Raw genomic sequence first — 21,921 nt, 5'->3', positions numbered from 1 at the left:
GTAGAACCCTTTAGGCCATGGAAAACTCCAAATTCCTTAGCAAGACCCTTATCTGGCTGCTCAGGCTCCAGCCCTCAGATCATGTCTCTGGAAACCTCCAAATTCCTTAGCAAGATCCTTATCTGGCTGCTCAGGCCACAGCCCTCAGATCATATCTCTGGAAGCCTCCATTGTGAGAAAGTTTGCAGAGCATTATCATATCTACACAGAGGGAGAAGGGTGTCCTTGACCAGCCCCCCCCCAAAAAAAACCTCTTCCTCTTGCCAGACTTCAAAGATCCATCCCCCTCCCTGTCCTGTATACTCCCTATATAAACCCTAGCTCAACCCCTGATGGGGGCTGCTTGATTTGGATGTGAATATCCCTGGCAGCCGCGCGCTAATAAAGTCCACAATTTAAAATTAGCTTGGGTCGTCAACTCGCTCATTTCTCGGTATAACAGGACCAGGGTCTCCGAATTGTGGGGAGTGGGAGATGTAAACAGGAGTGGAGATCGAAATAGGGAAATCAGGCACTTCAGATAGGCTGTAACCTCTATAGTACCCAGCGAATGGGGAAACGGGAAGGAAATTCGAGTGGGGAATAGGGAATAAAAAGGTGTGCATCTTGCTCTCACATGCGTGCTCTCACACATGTAGGAAGCCCAGCCTTCCCAGGTCATTAAGCTTCTTCCTGATTCAACAAAGGCTTGGTGGAATTTGTGATATAGATAACAATGATGAACTCTGTTTTTGATACATTGAGTTTGAGATACCAGTGAGAAATATAGGTAATGTCATATAGGCAGTTGGAAATGTAGGTCTGTAGCTCTCTGAAGAACAGTCAGGATTGATGATAGATATTTGAAAGGGTTGTGCATAGAGTTGATAGTCCGAAGCCAGGAAGTGAATGGGATTGCTAAAGCAAAGAGTGTAAAAAGACAAGAGCGTGCTCCTGGAGAACATGAACATTCAGGAATTGAGAAGAGAATGAAGAGCTGATGAAATGATAGGAAAGTAAGAGAATGAAGAGTTGGAAATGTCTCCAAAGCTGAGGTGGGAGAATTTACACAAGCAGAGAGAGTGGTCAGGAGAGTGAAAAATTGCGAAAAATGATGAGGACTTACAAAAAGGGCATTGGATTTGGCGATTAGATCGTTGGTGGCCTTGGGGCAGTTTCTGACTGGAGCCTGATTTCAAGGTGTGGTAGGAAGTAACACTTCTTTTACAAGGGCTAGCCTAGTCTTTTAAGGGGACTGGTAGCACATTTGGCTCCCTTATTGCTCTAAACACAAAAGGCTCAGCCCTGGGGAAATTGGTGTCTGTCATAGGTTTGAGCAAAACTCTACTTGCTTTTGGGGAATGCCTTCCTGACCTAGCCTGACCAGTTTTCTGTGGAGGCAGAGGAGAGTGACATGTATCTTTTTTAACTTTAGAAGTTGTGTTCTTTTAATCTCTTTATCAGTAAAGCTATTTTTATTGTATTTTATGGTCCATGAGTGTCTGGCTGCATTTTAACTTCTGCAGAAGCATATTAAAACTTCCTTTGAGTTTTTCTAGCAATATTAAAGATTAATAGTTCTCTAGCCTAAAACCTTTTGCAGATACTTACTTTTAAGAAAGAGGTAGAACAAAAACTAAGGTATTTCTTAGGGAAATGGATTAAAGATGATAACCGAACTTAATAGTCTCCTGCCTCCTGGTCCACCTAAGGTCAGTGCCTTTTTTTACATTCCAATTTAAGACTTTGCTCTCTTTCTGGTCCTTAAGGGGAGAGGTCCAGGTAGGAACTGAATGGTGATTATTCGGGAAACTTACTGTATTTTTAACATATTTGATCTTTTTTTAGTTCAAGATTCCTATAAATGGTACCTCAAATCATCTTGGGATAGAGCCATGCCAGAAGCCAAGAAGTACAATGTCAGTTTGAACATCTTGTTCTCCAAGCTAGAAATGGCTTGGATATTAGATTTGTGTAAAGTCAGCCACTGGGCCAGATTTTAATCTGAGTGACCCCCATATTTAGGCTGCAGGAGAGAGAGATTCACTCAGAACTAATCCTGTCTCCTGGGCCCTAAACTTCCTCATTCACGCTGTACCAATCAGGATTGTCTTACCCTCATCTGGAGATTGTTTCACTACAGTCTGCAAAAAGCCTATTACATGTCAGGCATTGTGCTACATGCTTATGATACAAAGACAAAAGTCAAACAGTCCCTATCTTAAGGAAGCATACACTTGTGGGGGGAGATTCCATGTACATAAATACATAGGTTTACAGTAATAAATAGGTGGTAATTTAAGGGAGAAAGGCATGGAGTAGCTGGACCACAGAGTGAGGAAAGAGGGGTGATGGGCAAGAATGTAACTGAACAAGCATTTATTATGCCTGTACTATGTGCCAGAGGAGGCAGCTAGGTGGCTCAGTGGATAGAGTGCTGGACCTGAAGTCAGGAAGACCTGAGTTCAAATCCAGCCTCAGACACTACTAGCTTTGTGACCTTGAACAAGTCACTTAACTTCTGTTTGCCTTAATCCACTGGAGAAAGAAATGAAGAACCACCCTAGTACCTTTGCCAAGAAAACCCCATCAGCATGCTATGGTCCCTGGGGTCACAGAGAGTTGCACACAACTGAACAATAACAACGTGCCAGACCGTGCTAGATATGCTAGGAGTAAAAAGATTTTTGGAAAGAAAACCCGATCCTTGCCTGCAAGGACCTTCCCTTACTGACTCGCCCTTCTCATGTTAAATCTCCAAAGCCTAGCGTACCAGCTGAAGTGTCAGCTACCCTGTCTGACTGCTTAACTAAAAGGAAAGAAAAAGGCATGCTTTCATCATTGTTCTACACCTCATTCACTAGGCATACTTTGAACCATTGTTTCTTTTGAAATTGTACAACCTTACTTTCTATTGGACAGGAAAAAAAGATATTCTTCCTCTCTACATAAAGTTGCTATGCAAAAAAGAGAGACCGAATGAAAGTTTACAGAGTATTTTAGCATTATTTGAAGTTTTTTTCTGGTTGTTTCATGTATAAATTATCATAATAATAACTATTTTAAAGGAGCTTTCAAGTTTGCAAAACATTTTACATACAGAATGTAATTTGAGCCTCATAAGAACCCCACAGGGTGGTATGGGCATCATTACCCCCGTTTATTATACTACTGTGGACGTTATTCTCCCCATTTCCCTGAGAAGACCACAGAAGCTCAGAGGTTAATGACTGGCCTGAGGACACAGAGCCAGCAAGTATCAGAGCATGGATTAGAACCCGCATCTTCCTAACTCTTAAGTCTGGTATTTTACACCAAGCTGCCTCTACTTTATAAAATGCACATGAACAATGGGTGCAGCTCTGTTCACTTAAATACCTGAAGTGAAAAATACCTGTGCCATATCTAGACAAGTTTTTAATTAGTCCAGATATAAAATTTAACATAAAGTCACTCAGTTCCCCCAAAGGCTGACAACAAATAATTAGCATTGTATATTGAATTTAATGTAAAATCACTTAGCATTATCTCAAAAGTAGCAAAATCTAAAGGTAGCAAATTTCTGTTGTTTCTTAGGTTTATGCAATAAAAGAATCATCAATCTAGAGGTGGAAAGGACCTTAGAGACCACCTAGTCCAGTCCTTAGATGTAAATATAGTTATTCATTAGTTATTGTAATTGATCTTTCAGGAGTTGTATTATTACATACATTTTTCTCAGAAGTATTCCTAGGCAAATTATAATGGGGCTTTTTTTTGGAAATGAAATTAACTTTAGAAATAATCTAGTAATACCTAAACCCCTTCATTTTATAGAGAAGAAATTGAGGTCTAGACTTGTCTGATCAATCAATCAACGAAGTATTTAATTAAACACTTATTAAGGGCCAGACCTAGGTTCTTTGAATACAAAGAAAAAGCAAAAACTGTTCCTGCCCAGTTTATATCCTAATGAGGAGATAAGATATGTAAATATATAAGTATAAGTAAGTTGTATATGTATGTAAATAGATATATACTAGGCAGCTAAGTGGCCCAGTGGATAGAGTGGCCAACCTGGAGTCAGGAAGACCTGAGTTTAAATCTCACCTCACTTATTAGCGGTGTGACCCTGGGCAAGTCGCTTAATCCTGTTTGCCTCATCTGTAAAATGAGCTGGAGAAGGAAATGTTAGACGACTCCAGTGTATCTTTGCCAAGAGAACCTCAAGTGGAGTCCCAACGAATAGGACGTGACTAAAACAACCAAACAACCATGAAAAATACATATATTCTATGAGATACAGAATAGTAGGAAGGGCTGATATAATAAAGCTATTTGCTACAGAGCAGGGAGAGGGGCCTGTGACTCCTAATTCAGTGTTCTTTAATTGCACTGTAACTAATCTGCACTGTAATTAACAATGCTTTGAACTCCTTTGGCATTTATTGTTTAGGCCATTTATTTGGTCCTCCTATGCTAGCTTGGATTGTTAGTGATCTCTTCAGATACATTTTTGTCCTGAATTCCCCAACTTCCTTCAAGCCTTAGCTGAAACTCCATCTTTTGCAAGAAGCCTTTCGCAGGCCCCTGTAATGCCTTTAGTGCCTGTTGTTCAGTTGTGTCCAGCTCTTCATGATCCCATTGAAAATGCTGCACTTAAGGTGGGGAGAAAATGGGTCATTTTGTTTACTACTTTTTTGGACCCCATTTGGGGTTTACTCGGCAAAGATACTGGAGAGGTTTGCCATTTCCTTCTCCAGCTCATTTTAGAGATGAGGAAACTAAGGCAAACAGGGTTAAGTGATTTGCCTGTGGTCATACAGCTAATTGTATCTGAGGTTGGATTTAAACTCAGGTCTTTCTGACTCCAGGCTGTGCCTCTATCCCCTTCAACAATCTAGCTGCCTTCTTCAAAAAACTCTTACTTAATCCCTTATTAGCTATCTCATCTTGTAGCTCTCCTTCCCTTCCTGGATAAATTCCTTGAGAAAGCTTTCTACATTTGGTGCCTCAATTTTCTCTCCTCTCACTATCTTTTTTTAAATTAAATTTTTTTCTATCAGCAAAAATCTGTCTTCTCCCCCTCCCCTCCTTCCATTGAGAAAGAAAAACAAAACCCCTATTACAAACACGTGTAGTCAAGCAAAACACATTTCCACGTGGGCCATGTCCAAAATAATATGCAGTCAATTCTCAACATTTGGGCATTTAACTTTTATGACTTTAAGTATTCCCATGATTTTCTTAGTAACCTCATTTTCACTTTTGCTTGGTTACCAAACACATTCGCAACTATGTGTAGTACAGAAAAAAAAGTTAGAGGTGTAATGTGCGGAGTTTGTAGAGACATTGATATCCTACTAGGTGCTTCACTGCTCCAAGTTCACCCTACCTGTTGTAAAGAGCTCCCCTTCATTCGTTGCATATTTCCGATGTTTGCCTTTAAAACTCAAGTTTTGTGTTACGCTTATGCCCAAAGCAGGTCATAGCTGTACTTTTCTGCATGTAATTCTTTGATCATGTCATTTACTTCCAAATCATCTCCCAGCCTTAAGGAAATCTAAACAAAGGCTCTATATCCCCTACCCAGGCCCCCAGTAAAACACAATGGGCCTGGAGTTTCACCTTAGATTAAATTCCTTGTAGGGTTGGGTAGGGTTGCAATAGCTAACCATAGGTTCCCAAAGTGGGCTGGACCAATGCAGGGAGGTGGTAGTAGCTGAGGGTGCAATTGAGGAGAGGAGGGGCAGGTGTTGAATAAAAATAAGGGTGTGGTGGAAGCATAAGGAAAGAATAGAAGAGAAAATTTTGAAAAACCATTTGTAAATGTTTTATCCGATGTATAACGGAGTTAAAGTCATAGTAATTACATTATTTTCCAAATAAACACACAAAATGCAAATTAGAACCAATCAGTGGTCAAGTCCAGCGACAGCTCTTAACAAGCAAGTGTTGGCAGTCGAATGTGTCACACATTGTTAGGAGGTCCAGCATGCATTGGCAGGAATATGTGCATGTAATGACTTGTTTATAATACAGTACTATACAGTTACATGATGCAATATTGTATCATCAAAATTTCAATGCAGGAAAAAACCCACAAATTTATAATAAATTACTAAATATAAGATGCGTCATTTAAAAAAATTCTGTTTTTTGAAATGATGCAAATTTAAAAAAAAAAAAACTTTAAAGAAAATAGATTTCCAGGGGGGTGATAAGTAATTTTTTTGGAAAAGGGGGTGGTAGGCCAAATAAGTTTGGGAACCTCTGACCTAGATTGAGGAGAATGTTAATCCTATCTTCTATCATCAGTCCTGGCTTTCAGCCTTGAGATGAGGACTTTAGAAAAAGGGAGGAAACTCTGGATCTCGCCAAATCATTGGTTATTAATAATCATTTCTCTCAGTCACATGTCTCCCAAAAATCTGTCCTGAACCTTCTTTTCTTTTCACTCTATATTATCTTACTTCATGATTCCATCAGCTCCCAGGGATTTAATTGTTATAATGCAGGGGATTTTCAGATCTATTTATCCAGCCCTAACCCTCTCTTGACCTCTAGTCTTACCCCTTCAACTACTTATTAAACATCTCAAGTTGTATGTCCCATATACATCTTAGACTCGGTATATCTAAAATCGAACTTATTCTATATCCCCTAAACCCCTCATTCTTCCTAATTTCCTTGTTATTGTCAAGGGTACCACCATTCTCTCAGTGAGAGAATGTCACAACCTCAGTGACATCCTTCACTTTTCACTATCTTCTCACTTACTTGCCATCAATCTGTCACCAAATCCTGTCAGTTCTACCTTTCCAATATTGTATATACCCCACTTCTCTACCTTCTCCTGTGTACCCTGGTCCAGGTCCTCATCACCTCACACCTAGTCTGATTCCAACAGCCTGCTGGTTGGCCTCCCTGTCTCAAGTCTCTCCCCTCTCCTGTCCCTCCTCTACTCGGCTATCAAAAGCTCTCTTCCTAAAGTGCAGGTTTGACCATGTCACTCCCCCATTCAGTCTACTCCAGTGGTTCCCCATAACCTCCAGAATCAAATAGAAAATCTTCCATTTGGCTTTTAAAGCCTTTCACAATTTGTCTCTTTCCAGTTGTTGTTTGTCCTTCATTCTCAAAGAGCGCCACTGTGACCCTGGGCAAGTCACAACCCTATTTGCTTCAATTTCTTCATCTGTGAAATGAGCTGAAGAAGGAAATGACAAACCATTCTGGTATCTTTGTCAATAAAACCCCAAATAGGGACACGAAGAATCGTATACTACTGAAAAACAACTGGATGACAACAAAAAAATAGTTATCAAAATGTTTAAAAAAACAAAAAGAAAAAAATTCACAGACCCCCAGGTTAAGAGCCTTTCCTCTAGATATATTGTATATTCATGAAGGGTGGAGTCACATTTCTTTGGTTTCCCATGGAGAAGATTATTATCCTCACACCAGTCCAGTATTCTTTCCATTACACTACATTGCTTCCTTCAGAATTACTTTTAAAAATCAGAGATAGATCCCAATTTATGAACTTATTCAGTGTTTTTAAGTCCATTTGTAAGTCAATGGTTTGAAAATCAAAATTATTTTCCCATTAAAAACAATGTTATAAATAATGGTTAGGTTCCCAGCTGACCCTGGGAATCTGTCAGGTACAGGATGTCCCAAAAGTCTTGGTGTGTTTAAAGCTTTTAAAAGTCTGCACCAAGACTTTTGGGACACACTGTATTTAAACTAGAGTATTAATTATACTCTACTTTCCCATTTTTTCTGTACATGAGAAAATGTGTCTCAAGCTCTTAACAGAGCCTCAGGAAAACCTCTCCCACTCTGGCTACAGACTTGAATAAAATCCTTGCCCCTTTTCTCTTTGTTCCTACAATGAGAGAAGATTTCTTCTCTTCCTCCCCTTTTTGCCCTGTGTGGGGGAAAAGGATTTTTTTTCTACTCCCCACGCTATAGAGTTATCACAGTGGCCACTGTGGGCATTTCTGCGACTCACTTCCATTTCCTCCAAATATATATGCACCATGCTCTATATAACAACCTGAAGAAATTTTCACATTTTAACTGTGTGGAAGCCCCCATTTTCTAGTTATTAGAAATTCCCTTCCCCCTTTGAGTGCTGGCCTTTCACTTTTTTTTTTGAGGTTTTTAAAAGATACGTTATTTTTCATGTACCCAATGGTAGAAGAAAGCAACCTTTGTTTAAGAAAACATGCAGCAGTGTGAACAACACTTTTTAGAGATCATATAGTATATCTGTGTAATTTTCCTTTTATTCTCTATGTTGATGCTTTTCATTGAAAACAAAAACAGCTATTTCAAGTCTTTCATTAAAATCAATTCATGAAAATTACAACTGGTCCTATATAATCATCCCTTTCAAAGTTTGACAAGATGTGTTTCCCCATATAAGTATTTAATGAAAGTAGTATCTGAACTTCACCCGTGTAACAATACAAGCATAATTAATTAGAAATTTCCACACCATTTTTAGTTAGTATTAACCTTAGTGTACCAGTCAAGAATTAATATTTCTGATCTCAGCTTTGCAGATTATATTCAGAACCAATTCTATAAATCTTCTATACCTTTGTTTCTTCATCTAAGAAAAAAACTAAAATGCTATAATACTTGGTGATTTCATCAATATAGAGAATTCCTAGTGCATAAACTCCCTCCAGCAGTGCAGATCAACGAGTCCTTCTGTAACATATAGTTTTAGAGTTATTTAGGGCTTTGAGAATCTAAGTGACTTGCCCACTGTCCCACAGCCAATATGAATCAAAGGCAGAATCTGAACCAAAGTCTTTCTGACTATATGCTCCACCTTGCTGCTTTTCTGTGAAATCACAGGACAGGGAACAATTCTATCCCCAAACTTGGAAGCTATATTTGTATATCCCATTGAGAGTCAAGGGAACTATATGAAAAACTTAAGCCTCCAAACCTCACATTGTTGTGGTCATATTAGCTGTGTTCTCTTTTCACCTTCCCAGACTTAAATATCTTGATGAGTCTGTTATTATCCCAGTAATAGTACAGATCACACCCCATCTACACTTTCTCATTGGTTGTGGCTCTTGTCTGTATCCTTCCACAAATTCTCCACCAAGGTTCCACTTGACCTGAGAGAGCCACTCCACTAGATCAGGGGGCACTTTAAGGTTACCAGTAGAACATACTGACTGTGTTAGTTGTTCCTTGCTCTCAAAACATGACTAACCCATCTTCTTTTTCAGTCATATGTCTTTCTGATGAAATCTATTATGCCATCATCCTAACACTTATACCCAGTGCCTCTCTCTATTGTCCTGTGGGTGGTGACTCTCGACTATTCGTAGTCTTTGGTGTCCTGTGACTTTTAGCTCTGCAGTACCACCAGAAGCATGCTGTTGTCAAAAAAAGGGGGGCCCCCAGGGCATCTGGGTGGCTCACAGGTTAGAGCACTGGCCCTGGAATCAAGAGGACCTGAGTTCAAACACTTGACCCTTACTAGCTGTGTAACCCTGGGCAAGTCACTAAACCCCATTGCTTAACAAAAAAAAAAAAAGAGGGGCCCTTGTTTCAGAGCTTACTAAAAACTATGTACAGTTACCTAAAGGCAATATAGCTATTTCAATATAACATATATTGATTATATAATATATATATAATAATATAAGAGCAATATAGCTCTTGTTTTTCAGTTCTGTACCCTGCTCATTGTCTAGCTATTCTGACTGTCCAAGATAAATGAGATGACCTATATCAGCTGGAAGGTCCCTTCCAACTCAAAATTTGTGATCCTTTGATCAACTCTATAGATTGCTTACCCAACTGTATATCATAGGCTAGCCAGGGATTCTTAATTTTTTTGTGTACCATGGACCTTCTTGGCAGCCTGATGGACCACTTCTGTGAATCATGTTGTTTTTTCAGAACTGAAGGAAATGCTAAATTTTTGTCAGAAGTTAATTAAGATAAAGTTGTAATTTTTTTCCCCTCCAAGTTCATGGACCCCTTGAATCTATCCACACACCCCTTAAAAGCCCCTAGTTAAACAATAGACATCTTTTGCATGCTTATCATCTACTTCTCCTCCATGTATAACACATATTCATGTGCCTATGTATATACATTTACAGATATGTTCTCTGTTTCAGTTTAAATGTTGAAGGGTTGAAGGCTAAAATGCTTCAGTAATTGTCTTAGTTCTCCACTTTTCTGTAGGTAGACATTTATTCAACCAGTAAACATTTGTTCAGTCCCTCCTATATGCATGATACTTTTCTTGATGCTATGGAGAAAAGGAAAGATCATTGCCTTAAAGGAAGGGAAAGGAGACATGTGCACAGATATTAATTATATGCAATACAAAGCCACATGGGAAAAATACCATGAGAAGTACAAACGCAAAATAGAAAAACATCATGGGATTTATTACATTCAGCTAATAGCTGGTGCTAATATTAATTTTTAATTTGTGCCCCCAAAGTACTAGGTTAACAATTAAAACCCCAATGATTAATCCATCAACAGTCATTTATTAAATATTTACTATGTGTCAGGCACTGGTTAGTGTAGGAGACATTCGATAATGCAGAAAAGCAGGAAAAAACAACTTACCTCTGCCTTGGAGGAAACCTTACAGAATATTCTTTCCTGGGTGGATAGACTTCACGCTATAATTGCTAGCCCTCTCAGGCTGCATAATATTATTCATATGGATGATAATTCACCTTCTTAAAGTGCTTTATCATTTGCAAAGTGATTCTATCACAATAATTCTGGAAGGTAGGTAGTATGACTATTATTGTTTCCATTTTACAGATTATCCAACTGAGGCTCAGAGAGGTTAAGTGATTTTCCAGTAAGTAACATTGGGAAACAAGACTCAAGCCCAAGTCTTCTGCTTTTAAATCCAGTGTTCTTTCCATTATATCACACTGCCTAATGAAAAGGAAAAAGAGAGGCAAAGCCAAGAAGGTGGAATAAAGGAAACATTTTAGTCAAACTCCCCCACCATCCCCTTCTAAACAACTTTTAAAATAATATATCAAATCAAATTCTAAAGTAGCATAACCAGTAAAATTTGGTGAGGGTGAGACATTTTTCCAGCCCAGGACAACCTAAGAGGTCAGAAGGAGAGGTCTAAGGCACTGAGGTAGAGGTTAGCTGGAAGCACATATGGCAGCAACACCAGCTGTGGGCCTTGGAGGCAGAAGTGATGGCAGCAGCAATAGCTGGAACTCCCATTGCTCAGACATGGTAAGAGATTGAGCACCTCGTCAGAAAAAGATTCCAAGGGATTCCTGTCCTGTGCTAGCACTTGGCACGGGACCAGGCACCATTTGGCAACTTCATTGCCCATGACTAAATTTTGCGTCACACTTTCAGGGTGAAGAGGAGTACTTATAGTCACAAGGAAGCAGGGACCATAGTTCCAGGTCACAGTTCCAGGGAGGAGAGGAGCTGTGATTGTGAGAGAACAGGGGTCCTACCTGGGTAAGGTCCAGAACACAGACTAGGAGAGCAATGATCACACCTCTTCCCACATCACACCAACCTAGAAGCGTGGAAAACTCGTAGGCCCCCAGAACTAGCTATGAAAACACTGAGTCAAAAAGCCTCAAACCTGAACCCACTTCCCCCTCTCCAGAGGTTAGCAGAGCCTGACTCTAACAGAGTTTGAGGTCAAGAAATAGGCTGAAGAATGAACAAATAAGGAGGAGGGGGGGGAGGAGGAGGAAGAAGAAGAATCTAACCATAAAAGGCTGCTATGGTGATAGAGAAGTTCAAAACTCAGAAGACAATAATGTAAAAATGTTTACAAACAAGACCTCGAAGAAAAATGCAGATTGGACAAGCTTATCAGTTTTTCAAAGAAAGAATTTTTATGACTAGTATTAATTTGGCATATAAATTCTTATGGTCTAAAAATTTGGGTTCATTCTATAAATATGCATTACTCTTTTTTTGGACGCAGCTTTTTAAAAAAATTTAAACAAGTAAGTATCAGCACCAGATAGAAAACCTTACTTGAATGACGTTTACTTCCTCTTTTCTCAAACTTAGTAAATGTTAGGTCAAATCTGCCCTTGTACTGGCATGTAGGACCTAATCTTCAGTTTTGTGTTAAAGGAATGGAAAATAGGGCCTATGAGGAATAGCAAAAGAAAACTTGGATTCTTTAAACAATAGAGAAGGTTAGAAAGTGGATTAATAAAATTCTGTAAGCACACACAAGGTTATTATATGAAGAAAAGTGACCTTCTACTTGTTATCATTACTGAGCCCCAAATGTCAAGGAAATGGGCTCAGATGGCCACAAAAGGAATTTAGGTGAGCTAGAAATCTAAGGAAAAAGTCCCTGCTGTGGTTTTTGAGCACTGGCCTGGATTATCAAAGGATTTTCCTTCTCTGGAGAACTTTGATATTAAAATAGAACTTCAGATTTTGTCTGGAAAGTCAGAGGCATGAATACTTCCCTTTCATGCCTATGGATTGAGGATTAAGACTGGGTTGATCATAAATTGAAATACACATTTGCCTAATGAGCTAGCTAGCCAGATTCAAACCAACAGGCAGATGCAAATGGGTAGATAGTAGAAAGTAGATGTATGGGTACCGTGGGGTAGACTCAGGGAATTTGTCTTTAATCAAGAAACATTTTGCCATTTTGAGACAATTTCATGATTTCTTAGAATAGAAATGAACCATTTTAAACAACAAATCTAAGAATCAGCCCAGTTTCAGGGCCTGAAAGAAATAACTGGTGTTAAAATCAATCAATAGGCATCTATTAAGTGCCTGCTGTATTCCAATCACTGTGCTCAACCCTGCAGATGCTGAGATGAAAGTGAGACAGTTGGTGCTTTCAAGGACCTTCCATTCTAGGGGGTGTAGGAAAACTTAATTACTAGACCTGTTGCTTAGGGACCAGAACTGTCTAATGCTTAACTCAGGACCTAGGTTATGCTAACCAGAAATCCAAAGATGAATATAAGGAGTTTTCTGCTGATATACATCTGGAGCAGCCCATGTGTCTTAGCTAGAAACTGTTTCTGTACTCGTCAATCAGCTACTATTTCCTTGTTTCTTTGTTTGAACCCTATGTAAAGTGTAACTTACAGACCTTCAGGGATAATGGGCCACCCCTTTTTCAATTCTCCTGTCTGCCAGATGACTTAATAAACTTCTTTCTAAGATATCTCATTTCTAGGTTTTGTTCACTGCCACATCATTGGAGAGACAACATGTACGTGTGAGTATAGACAGAATATATAAAAAATTGAAGTCATTTGGGAAAGGAAGGCACCAGTAGCTGGCAAGATTAGAGAAGCCTTCATGGCTCTTCCTCCTCCTTCTCCTCTTCCTCAGCATCACCACCATCATCTTCCTCCTCCTCCTACTGCTCCTGCCGCTGCTTCTTCTCCCCTCCACCTCACACCTCCCCCCTCCCCCATTTCCTTGGAATGGGCCATCCTGGTACCTCTTTTGGGAAGCGGTGGCTGAGGAGACCCCTGGACTCGCCATAGCCAGGTCTCGCCATGGCCGATGAAATGCCGAAGGAAGGAGTCAGGATTGAAAATAATGACCACATTAATTTGAAGGTGACAGGGCAAGATGGTTTGGTGATGCAATTTAAGATTAAGAGGCACACACCACTTAGTAAACTAATGAAAGCCTATTGTGAACTACAGGGCTTGTCAGGCAGATCAGATTCCAATTTGATGGGCAACCAATCAATGAAACAGACACACCTGCACAGTTGGAAATGGAGGATGAAGATACAACTTATGTATATTCCAGCAGCAGACAGGAGGCGCTCACTAAAAAGAGAACATGCAACTGTACTCCAGAACTGTGCTCCCAAGGAAAACAATACATTCACAATTAGAAAACCAAGATTTGGTTCATCCATATCCTGACGACTGCAGTATAGTTTTCTCTCTTCTTTGATTCCCTTCCCCCATTCCTTTATTGTACATAAAGTAACTGGTGTATGTGCACAGGCATAATGTGTCTTTTTTTTTAACTAAATGGCCAATGATATGTTTTGATCATTATCAAATGGAGATGGGGAGGGGAAAAAACAAACTGGTTCTGTGAAAATATCCCTTTTCTCCATTAGTGGCATGCTCATTCAGCTTTTATCTTTATATTTCAGTAAGTTATTTTGCTCTCACTGTTTAACCAAAAAAAAAAAACCAACAACACCAAAAAAATTTCAATGTTTTTCTTTTATCATTGTAAAACCAAGGACAATTTTGTAACTTTTTTGTACCTAGCTGTTACATGTAGGGCAATCTCTGGCTCTCAGTAGGGATACATTACTGTAAAGAAATTGATCCTAGATAATTTTCCCTTCAAGCCAAATATCTTGTTTAAATAAGCTTCTTGTTTAAACTTAAAAAAAGAAAAGCCTTCATGTAGAAAATAGTACTTAGGAATGTGCTGCTAAATTTTAATATCAAGTTCTCGAGGGGGAAAATTGTGTGAATGACAAATTTTTAAGCTTAATCTACACTATTGACATTTTCTCCATTACTTTATAAAATCTAAATAATCAACAAAACAATAAATCAAGCCCTGATTTACATCATTTGCCCATTTCTAAGATATAAATGCTGACACTAAAAATTTACTAATTGGCTTGTGAGCCAGTACAAGCTGGTTCTAACATACCACTGGTGGAGTGTCATGTATAAGGAACACCAGGCTTGTCGGTAGCATGTTTGGAGGGGAATAATGTATATGAAGATTGGAAAGAGCCAGGTTGTGAAGAATTTTAAATGCTACCTTAGAAGCTCTTTTACAAGATATCTCACATCCATATGTCAAAAATCATGTAAGAGTCTTTGAAGGAAATAACAGAAACAACCCTGTTCAATGACTCTGTGATCATAAACGTCAGGCAAGTCATTAAATAGGGAAATATACATTTGCCGAAGGTGTTTGCCACTTTGATGGAAGAGATCTAGTACAGAGTCCAAGAATAGGAGGGATTCCCTATAGATGGTGAGGTCCTCCAGTTGGCCATATTTGCAGATGACATTGTGCTGGTTGCATTAAGCCCAGGAACAGTGTGCTGCCTCACGGAAGATACTTATATACAAGCAAAAGAGTTTGACCTGACCATCAACACAAGAAAGATAAAGACAATTAAGAATGCCTATCACAAAAATTATGAGATGCATTTGTAGGCTATCGAGTCTGTCCGTCACTGTGGAACAGCAGTACAAATATATGATGATTTGGGCACAAAGTTGAGCAAGAGGAAGAGAGTGGGCTGGATTGTCTTTGGGAAATTGAAAAGCTCTTTCAATTGACCCTAAGCTTCCCATGGGAATAGATTTTTTTTTATTATTTACTTTCCATGAATGTTGTTATTTGGCAACAAGACTTGGAGTAGTAATGCCTCTGAAAAGCTAAAAATTAATATTGAACAGAAAACAATGGAGACATGCATGGTGAATCTGATCAGGTTGTAACCTACAACCAAAAAAGAACATCAGAGAACAGCAGTAAAAGATGTCATATCAAGGAAATGTAAATAGGTGGGCTGGTCATATGCCAAGGGGTGAGGGATGACAGGTGAAGTCAGAGTGTTTCACTTGTCTACCTGACCCCACATATGTCACCAACAAGAGAAGATGAAGTAAGGAATGGTTCTGGCATATTAGATGGACTTCCTGTGGTGAGTTTATGGGAGGATATAGGACAAGAATCACACAGGATGGTCAGGAGTCACAATCTGCATTGAAGAAAATTTCCAAATAAGATCACAGATCCCTGTGAGTATTTTAATTTTTAAAAATTTCCAAAAATGTATTTTTTGTGTAATTCTTTTGTGTAAAAGTGTAATTTTTTTAAAATTGTTTTTACATTTTTGGGCCCCTAATGCTCACTGTCATCATGTTTTTGTTAAGGAAATGGACTGTATTTATGATTTCATTGTTATAGAGAGCTCCCAGGAAAGGAAACTCCCTCCATTAAATTCAGGTCAATACTTTCTCTGCAATTTACAGCTTGAGAGTACTGGCCTATGAAGAGAAGTCTGAGGGTGGCTGGCCTAGAACCACACAGTCAGTGCATGAAACTGGTGGGGCTTGCACCCAGGTCTTTGTGATTTCAAGACTAGCTCATTATGCTGCCTTTCATAGTAAATAGTGTAGCCCACCATTTACAATAGTAAATATATGTGTGTATGTCCATATGAATATATCTGTGTGTATGTAGGTGTACATATGTATACCTACATACACACACACACACACACGTATATACCTACACACACAAATATTATATATGTACCTACACACACATATAGATAAATATATGCCTACAAACACATATATACCTATATACACACACATACATATATACACCTATACACACACAAACATGTACACATAGACTTCCTAAATGTTTGAATCTATCTGCGTAACTATCTGGTAGATAGAAGCATCTAAGTTCTAGTTCCAATTCTGTCACTGATACATTGTGTAGCCTTCAGCAGATCCTTATGTTTTCTGCTCTTCAATAGTCTTACTTGTAATGGCATTCATACTATTGATCCAGTTTAAAAAGGGTCTTAAGAGGAATGGGAGCAATTCTTGTCTAAACAATGCTGTCCAATGGGTGAAGTAAGGGTGAAAGACTCAGAAATAAAGTTTTATCATTTGCACAGAAAAACCCACATATGACCCTGGATCTAAATGATACCTGCTATTATGTGATATATTACGTGATGCGATTCATTGCCACTGGATTAGGTGGGAAAGGAAGATAGAACACATCTCTAGATAGCTACCATAGAGTAAGTGAAATACTACAGCCCCAAGAAATTTAAGCAGAACTGCACTCATTAAGGCCAAACTATAAAACAAGTAATAGAGGTACACCCTACATTTCACTGCCCCAGCCCATGCAGTTTCACAGTGATGTCATTTTGACATCATCATTACATGCCATCATAAGCATCAGAACCCTGTAATCTACAATTTCCTTAGACCTTTCATTCCTCTGTTTTCAATCTGTCTCACCAGAAGCTGTGTTTTTAATGAGCACTCAATGATTTAAGTAGAGCCTATCCAGTAAATATGTCTTCCTAACCAAAAATTGGAACATGATCTAGTAAAGAGTATTCATTTTGCAAAATGTTGTTAGTTTCTTTTTTTCAAAATAGAGACTTTCCCCAAATCCAGGATGTCTGATTTACATAGGCAACCCTCTAGATCATTACCAACAAGTGCTAGAAAGGAAAGGAAAGGCAGAACCCCTACATCATTACCAAGTGCTAGAAAGGAAAGGAAAGGCAGACCCTCTACGTCATTACCAAGTGCTAGAAAGGAAAGGAAAGGCAGACCCTCTACATCATTACCAAGTGCTAGAAAGGAAAGGAAAGGCAGACCCTCTACATCATTACCAAGTGCTAGAAAGGAAAGGAAAGGCAGACCCTCTACATCATTACCAAGTGCTAGAAAGGAAAGGAAAGGCAGACCCTCTACATCATTACCAAGTGCTAGAAAGGAAAGGAAAGGCAGACCCTCTACATCATTACCAAGTGCTAGAAAGGAAAGGAAAGGCAGACCCTCTACATCATTACCAAGTGCTAGAAAGGAAAGGAAAGGCAGACCATACTGATATAAATGAATAACAAATCAACACATTTCAACATTTACTGTGTGTAAGGCCCTGTATTGGGCACTGTGGAGAAAACAAAGATGCTTAAGACATTGTCTTTTTGTGAAAGTTTACAGCCTAGCTTTTAAGACAAGACATAATGATGTGACAAGTTGAATAACTTGGTTTTTTTTAATTGTGCAAGACAACAATAGAGATGTTAGGAAACAGTGACTGATTAGTTGGCAATTTAATTATATAGACAATAATTGCTACAGAAGTCCGGCAGAGGGAGAGATTACTTCACATTGGGGTAGTTAGGGAAGGATTTACTGACAATATGATTTGGGATGAGTCTGGAAAGGTGCGTAGGATTTGGAAAGTCAGAAGAAGATAGAAGGCAGTCTGAACAGTTGGGATGGCACGGGCAAAGACTTAGAAGTAAGAAATCTTGAAGTATATTCAAGGGACAGTAATTAGTTTGACCCGAACAGAGGAATCATAGACAGTAGCAGTGAATAATAAAGCCAGATTGTAGAAGGTCTTGTTTGGAATTTATCCTGTTGTAATCTTCACTGGGACAGGAAACATGTCTTGTTTAATTTTTAAATTACCCCCAAGCTTCTGTTCCCCAGATGTTCCTGTTTGTGGATGGTGATGTGGTGATTCCATCGAGCAACAGAAAAATGCAGAGCCTTCTTGGTGAGATTAAAGTTACTCAAAAGCGATCAGTCTAATGACACACACAAGAAAAACCTAACACATTAATAATGTATGTTGTCCAGATTGTAATGGGTCATCAAGACAGCATATTAATCAGTTAGCACATACACATTGTACAGGTGCTTTAGATGGACAACGCTCTGGGTTCAGAATAGAATCAGAGATAAGGCTAGATTGCTTTGAGGAAATTGCTTAGCGTTTTCAATGCTGCCAAGCTGCCTATCACCAAACTTCATTTTTTCAAAGCTTTATGGCTGTGAGTCATGGAACATGGGCTATCTTGGAAGAATCAAAATTTCAGAGGAATGAAAAAACACCTGGTGAGTATAAAGAGGCTACAGAATATTCAGAATATTACCAACCATGACTCACATGGAGGAAGTAGTGAAAAGAGTTTAAAAACGTGTAGGCCCATTGATTAGAGAAATGCAAATCAAAACAACTCTGAGGTACCACATCACACCTATCAGATTGGCCAACATGACAAAACAGGAAAATGATAAATGTTGGAGAAGATGTGGGAAAATTGGAACACTAATGCATTGTTATGGAGTTGTGAAATGATCCAACCATTTTGGAGAACAATTTGGAACTGTGCCCAAAGAACTATAAAAATGTGCATACCTTTTGATCCAGCAATAGCACTTCTAGGGCTATATCCCAAAGAGATCATAAAAATGGGAAAAGGACTCACATGTACAAAAATATTTATAGCAGCTCTTTTTGTGGTGGCAAGAAACTGGAAATTGAGGGGATGCCCATCAGTTGGGGAATGGCTGAGCAAGTTGTGGTATATGAATGTAATGGAATACCATTGTGCTATAAGAAATGATGAGCAGGCAGACTTCAAGAAAACCAGGAAAGACTTGTATGGACTGGTACTGAGTGAAGTGAGCAGAACCAGGAGAACGTTGTATACAGTAACAGCCATGTTGTGTGATGACTAACTATGATAGACTTAGCCCTTCTCAGCAATGCAAGGATCTAAGACATCTCCAAAAGTCTCATGATGGAAAATGCTGTCCACATCCAGAGAAAGAACTATGGAGTTTGAATGCAGATGGAAGCATACTATTTGCTATTTTTTTCTTCTGTTTTGTTTTGTTTCCTCTTTCTTGTGGTTCCTCCTATTAGTTCTATTTCTTCCTTACAGCATGACTAATGTGAAAATATGTTTAATAGGAATGTATATGTAAAGGCTATATCAGATTGCATGTCATCTTGGGGAGAGGGAAGGGGAAGGGAGAGGGAGAAAAAATTTTAAAAGCTTATGGAAGTGATTGTTGATAAATCAAAATAAATTAATACAGTTTTTTAAAAAAATAATGTGTAGGCCCAAAGGAAAGGGAGAGTGGGGCATGACCAATTAGAAAATTAATCGTACTAGGATCTTTAAAATATCCATATGTGTAGAAGAAGGTCTCTGGTGCATTGTGTGGATCTATCATGGAATTTTTATGGAATGACACAGCAGCTGGAACTTCCTTAGGATGAGAAAGACTGTTTCAGTCTACACTGGTAGAGATGGTACCCACATTGATAGAAGGATAAATTCAATAATCTCCCCAGCACCTACAACCACCATTATTAAAATAGGCCTCACAAGGCTGTGAGCCATTCTCAACAATTAAAACTATGGAAAAACCCGGAAAGACTTATATGGTCTGATGCTGAGTGAAGTGAACAGAACCAAGAGGACTTTGTACATAATGACAGCCACGTTATGCAATGACCAATATTGTTAAACTGAACCCTTCTCAGCATTACAAGGATCTAAGACATCTCCAAAGGCCTTGGGGTGGAAAATGCTGTCCACATCCAAAGAAAGAACTATGGAAGTTGAATCTCTATCACTTATTTTTACCTTCTGTTGAGTTTTGTTTTATCTTTCTGATGGTTCCTCCTATTGGTTTTAATTTTTACTTACAACATCACTAATGTGAAAATATGTTTAATAGGAATTTAAATGTAAAGCTTATATCAGATTGTGTGCCATCTTGGGGAGGGTGGGGGGGAGGAAGGGAGAGAAAAATTTTCAACTCAAAAGCATATAGAAGTGATTGTTGATAAATAAAAATTAATTAATTTAAAAAAAAAAAACAAAACTATGCCAAAGTGGCTGCTTCAGGAGATTTAAGAAAAGGCCATATGTCAACTTCTCAGGCATGCTTAAGGGAGAAATCTTGTTCAGGGTCTGACAGAACTAAATGACCCCTGAAGCCATTTTTTATTTATATATTTTGGTATCGAGAGGCAATGTGACATTGTGAATAGAGAGCTGGCCTCAGAACCAGGAAGATGTGGGTCAATTCAAAAAATACTTGGCATTACTGCCTCAACATTTCCAAGTAACCTGAACCAGATTAAAATGTAATTGGGAAATCTTAACAAAATAAATTAAAAATACAATAGAACACAGATAATGTTAATATGTGGTTTTCTAAGTTAGTATGCAGCTAGCAGGGATTGTTAAGTACAGTTTAGTGACCCCGTTTTCTATTTGAGTTTGACCAGACTGTTCTAGGCAATTCTCATGCTGTAAATTGCAGAGAAGGTGTTGCCTGGGATTGGTAAAGAAAGTTTATTCCTCTGGGAGTTTCCCATACCAATAAAATTGTAGGTCTAATCCCAAACCTTATCTTTTCTTTTTATGTCACCTATATTTCCAAGTATATCTCTCCCTATGAGCCATCCCTTGTAATGATGAAAGAGAAAAAAAAAGTTCAAAAATTAACCAACACATAACTGAGTCTGACTCTATATGCAATGTTCCATACCCACTGTAACCAATCAGAGACTCTGGTCATCCCCAAGATACTCTGATTCTGTTCTTATTTTGTTTCATAGACAACCATAACCAGCTGTCACCAGGCACTACCTATCAGGTAAGGTAAAGCCAGGTTCTTTTTCTTTTTTTTCTTTTTTTTCTTTTTCTTTTTGCTTTTTAGTGAGGCAATTGGGGTTAAGTGACTTGCCCATGGTCATACAGCTAGTAAGTGTTAATGTGAGATTGGATTTGAACTCAGGTCCTCCTGACTCCAAGGAGTTTTATCCACTGGACCACTTAGCCGTCCTAATTTCATTTTTTTAAAGACACTAGTCTTTGCTCATTAAATTTGCAGTGTTCTTATGGGCAACTAGGTGGCGCTAGTGGGTAGAGTGCACAGGCTCATCTTTCCGAGTTCAAATCTGGCCTCAGGCACTTACTAGCTGTGTGACCCTGGGCAAGTCACCTTAACCCTGTTTGCCTCAGTTCCTCATCTGTAAAATGAGCTGGAGAAGGAGATGGCAACCTACTCCAATATTCTGCCAAGAAAACCCCAAAATGGGGTCATGGAGAGTTGGACACAACTAAACAACAAAAACTCTCTTCTTGAAAAATTTTCCATGTGTGAGGATTCTGAGTATTCTAAGTCTCTTGGACTGCTTTAATTTTTTTTTTAATCCCTGTTGGCTGATATGTTTTTCCCTTCACCTTAATAGAGCCCACTTTTAAAAAATTTATTTATTTTTAGTTTCCAACATTCACTTTTATAAGATTTTGAGTTCCAAATATTACCCCCTCCCACACTGCCCCACCTCCCCAAGACAGCATGCAGTGTGATATAGTGAGCC

The 21,921-nt window shown here is 38.8% G+C and overlaps 1 pseudogene; it reads left to right on the top strand.

The window, feature by feature from the left end:
- The first annotated feature begins 13,403 nt into the window (after window positions 1-13,403).
- LOC144454415 (small ubiquitin-related modifier 2 pseudogene) lies at window positions 13,404-20,230 on the top strand (annotated as a pseudogene).
- The last annotated feature ends 1,691 nt before the right edge of the window (window positions 20,231-21,921 follow it).

This window comes from Phascolarctos cinereus, unplaced genomic scaffold (assembly GCF_003287225.1).
Source record: "Phascolarctos cinereus isolate Bilbo 61053 unplaced genomic scaffold, phaCin_HiC Scaffold_1;HRSCAF=81, whole genome shotgun sequence".
Lineage (NCBI taxonomy): Eukaryota > Metazoa > Chordata > Mammalia > Diprotodontia > Phascolarctidae > Phascolarctos > Phascolarctos cinereus.
The sequence above is the reverse complement of the archived record's forward strand: the minus strand, read 5'-3'. Positions and strand labels throughout refer to the sequence as shown.